Here is a 4,639-nt window from a genome sequence, read left to right on the forward strand (position 1 = left end):
TTTGAGGACCCCTAGGTGCTGTGCTGTGATTGTGGGTGCTTCTTATTTTTCCATTCATTTCTTTTTCTTTTCTTTTTTTCCTGAGTACAACCATTACAATATGTTGAGGCTATCAGCCTTTCAATGGGTTGGAAAATGTCAAGCTTTGAAGGCTCAGAAAATGAATAGTACAATGATGATGGTGCCCTAGCCTCGTTGTTAGAGAAGCAGTTGGCAAAAGGGGGAGATACACTTGAGATATTGCAACCCTCCTTGTGGCACATGCGATGTGGGTACAATTGAGGTAACGACTGTCGTGAGCCAACTATAGAGCTTGATCTAGAAAGGGGGCGTGGCCCAGGAATGTTTTGTGGGCCATGCAATGTGGGCGGTTGGAAAGGGTGCTTTCAACAGCGTGGATTTGCCGCGGCTCGTTGTGGGGTTGTGGATGTTGCGATGATTGGGCATTGAACATTTTCACACAAGGACCTGTATTATCCTGCATCCACTTGTCACTTCATGAGAGCATATGCATTGTGTATGCCGCAACTATAATAAACCAGTGCAATGCAAGGAGACATCACTTATTTGAATTCTATGGTGTTGACTAGACATTTATCACCTGCGCTTGATTAGCTTTTTCTTTTGCTAAAGGCGTAGCATATATTAAACGCAGATATGATAAGTTCATACAAGTCAGGAACATGTCAACACTTAACAAGTCGGGAACACTTAACCATTTAAAAACCAAAAGTCCTGGCCAGTTATCATTTGATAAGCCCTTTATGCCTTATGGGCTACTCGATTTGTACGAGGCGGGGCGAGTCTGGATGGCCGGGTGATTGGGGCTCTGCTGGTGTGGGGCTCTCGTGGGGGTGAGTAGGGAACATGTCGGCCGGGACATGAATGGTGTAATCCCGGCCCGCTACCGTCTCCAGAATATCTATAAATAATTCATTAAATTCTTCTCTTTCCCGAGCTGCCCTTTCTGCCTTTGAGCGTCTAGGGCCCGAGCGGGAGCTGGGAGTGCGTACCACTAGTGCTGCTACCTGTTGTGTGTTTCGAGTCTCGACTTTCTTGACTCGAGGATTCTTCGGCCTTCGCCCTAGGCAATGTCGCTTAGGGCCTCGCTTCTTGGCATACCTCTTGATGGTGGGCACATAGCGCTCCGGTGGAGGGGCGTATGCCACATGCTCCCGCCTTCTGCGAAGAGAGTCCTTGAACGCTAGATCTCCATGATTCTCCATGGGTTCCGCCGCAAAAGGAAACTTGCAAGACGCAATCCAAGGGTTTAGACCTTGATACAGGATACAACTGTTTGCATGGAAGGGATTTTAGTGTGGTTTATGAAGTGCATATGACAAGATGGGGAGAGGTGAGGCATGCGGTGATTGTTGTAGAGGAATAGCCCCCATGCTGATGTTCGCGTTGCCTCCAGTCATTAGCGGATCTTAGTTTATGCTAAGTCGTGTGGACTGGTTGTCGTGGAGTGGGATAGGGTACATCCTCGTAAGGATAGACCAAAAAGGGAAGAAGGTGTGTAGGAAGGGACTACACCCTGTCTACACCATCAGAGTTGTTGGTCAAGGCCTCCTATGGCGGCAATATGGGTTGCATGCCCTTCACTTGGAGGTGGGGCTGGTCACACAACTTTCAAAAGTGTGATGAGAGGAGGACCTGAGGAGCTTAGCATGTCCAACCCGACTCTTCTCCCTGCGCTAGACTATCATTGCTTGTGTGTGTTGATATTGTTTATACATGGTGACACAAAAATCAGTGTTTATTTATATACATATCTATGAATCCATGTCACATTACGAGGATAAGAACCAAGTGTAGAACTCGGGGTTATACCGGAGCGTGGCACACACATCTAATATTCGTGGCAGCAGACTTAATACTGATAGATATTTTGCCACGTCGAGTAGCATGGAACCTTGACAGAGTCTACTGGCAATATGTAACTCCTCCTCAGTGAGAACCTTATCAATCAAAGGGCCTTGAAGCCTAGTCCCAGCTAAGTCCGTACCCCGAATGTCAGTGAGTGCTCGAAGGGACGTTGGTGCCACATAGGTTGGGTCCCTTTGGGATCGCCATTTGGCCAATCGCTCCTCAAAGACTATCATGATCTGAGCCCCTAGTTCGGCCATTACAACGCGGCTTTTGCACCAACGCTACTCAAATTGACTCTGGCCTGCTGACAGTCGCTTTAGTAGCTCTATGTCTACGAGATTCGATTGGCAAAGCACTTCATTGAACGTGATGATTAAGCATAGTTCGTCAGCCTCCTCGTCAGGGATGAGTCGCATCTGTTCATGCAAGAGCCTATCGTAGTGCCCATTAAGATGTTCTTCTTCTTCCCATGATAGAGAAAGGTCAAGTAATCTCCAAGCTGCTCCTTGGGGATCGTGCCCATGTCCGCAAGGACGTAGACATGCACGACCACTTTGAGCTTAGCCTCCAACTCAGTTAAGCATTCTCCGACACTTCTATGTTCAACGAGGGCTTGCTCGGTTGCTATCTCATGCAAAGTTTTAAGAGTTTCCTTAGGCTTTAGCATGGCTGGGGGCTCAGGCCTAGATGAGCAAGATTGGTCCACGCTAGGTTTTCTTATGCTCTTGGGGTTCTCACGTTTCTCCTGAGGTTTTGCTGTTATTTCGTCATGGTTCTTCTCGGATGTGACTGGTATAGATTTGTCACCTTGTTGTGATAGCGTTGTATCCACTCTTGATTGATCAATGTGAGTTCTATTGTCAGTGGATAGAGTATTGCAAGCAACTGTTGATGGCAACGGTTGCTTTGGTTTCACCGCTATTAGGAGAGGCATCAGTGGGTTCATTGGTGGATGAACTCGATGCTTTATTCATCAGCTCTCCAGCGCCCTTCATCTCAATGTTCTTTGGGTCCACAACCACCTGTATCTGTTGCTATTTTCTCTGCTTTCTCCTCTTTTTCTTGGTAAATGAAGGTGCCTCTCTCAACAACTCAGGACCCTAGGCTATATCGACCGTTGATGTGCTTGGTCGGGCCTTAGGATTTCCCTTCTCTAGTGTGTCCTTATGGGACATAGCCATGGTTTGCTGAATAGCCTTGCCTGGTTGTGAGGGCACAACTGTCGCCCTTTTCGGAGAGTCTAGCTTTTCAACCAACTCCCCTGCGTTTAACTCCCCCGTCCTAGGCTTTAGGCACTTTGAAAGTGCTGGAGTTGTTGAGGGATTTGGTTGCAACACCTCCTCCACAGGTAAACTACTAAGGACACGTTCCACAAGGGGCATTGTCATGGCCAAGGGCTGTGATTGCTGTGATCCCGGATTGGAAGTAGTAGCAACTAGTTCAGTGGGCTGGCTACCCTTGGTGGATTGTGGTGTCAAGTCCCTAGGGCGATCAGAAGTGGTTGTGTCTTTCGTTGGCCTTTGAGCACTCATTTGTGTAGATCGAACATGAGCTGATCTAGTCGCATTAGGTGGCTCAGGCATATCCTTGGGTCGAGAGCTACTGATGGCATCATGTCCCACCTCTTTGACAATTGGAAGCTTAGATGGAGATAGAGATTGGAATTGAGCAGTCGCCCTTGACAACTGCTGTGGTGCTTCCTGTGTCTGTTTGGGAGAAGAGAGCGTGGGAGATCTAGGACTCTTGGGTGGACTTGGCACTCGCTGAATGATCTGCTCGAGGTTACTAGACGATTGTGCCATTTGCTTTGTTGAGCAATCAGCCTTGCCTTGAGCAATGTTGTGCCTATGATGCTTGTTCTCCCCTTGGGGAATCAAAGGCTCCTTGGGCACTAATGATTTTTGTGCCTGCTCAATGGCTACGTATGACATCTGTCTATTTGGCATGCTAGGCTGGGGCTCTTTCCTTCGAACAGTCATGTCTGGTTTCTTGCCTTGAGACCTAGAGTTTCTTTTAGATTTCCTCCTGTGCCATGCTTTTGAGGCACTCTGGCCTTCAGCTGATGGAGGCGGTTTAGTAGGGGATTTTGGTACCCAAATCCATTGGTTACCTGCGCAGTATCCTTGAGCACGTAGTAACGCTTTGGATATCCATCACGGCATTGTGCTAGCTCTCCATCAATGCCTTCGCCTATAAGGCTTGGGCTTCTTTCGTGGTCTTCTACGGTTTTTGTGAGTCCAAACCTTGTCCTTGGCCTTGTCTCTTGACCTTCTTGTTTCCGGCATGGCCTCACTCACTGGTTCTCGTTGTTCAACCTGTGCTTGTATCAACTCTTCCAACAAGTCCTTGCCCTCGTTTGTAGGCTTGACTGTTATGTCATCACCTTCCTTGCCTTTCCCTTGAGGTTCGATGAGATCACCCTTGCTAAAGGTGGTGACTATCCTCACACCCGGTAGTGTCAAGTGTATCCTCTGTGCCACATAGTCAACCTCACATTTGGTCGCCCTTTTGAAGGGTCTTCCTAGGAGGGTTTCTTTCCTGCAGCTAGCACTTTTTGGAGGAACATGAAATATGATAGGCAAGCTTTCTGTTTCAATTGTCGCAAGGATTTTGCACTTCCCCATGAGTGCTTGTGGGTGTCCCCCATAAGGGCTAAGAGTTGCACTAGTCAATGTGAGCTCTGGTTGGCCTAGTAGGGTCCATGATTCATAGGTTAAGATGTTAAAATCTGCTCCTTCATCAATCAGAGCATCGATAGTATGCTCTC

This window comes from Lygodium microphyllum, unplaced genomic scaffold (genome assembly GCF_053477565.2).
Source record: "Lygodium microphyllum isolate KBCC unplaced genomic scaffold, Lygodium_microphyllum_v1.1.10 scaffold_170, whole genome shotgun sequence".
Taxonomy (NCBI): Eukaryota; Viridiplantae; Streptophyta; class Polypodiopsida; order Schizaeales; family Lygodiaceae; genus Lygodium; species Lygodium microphyllum.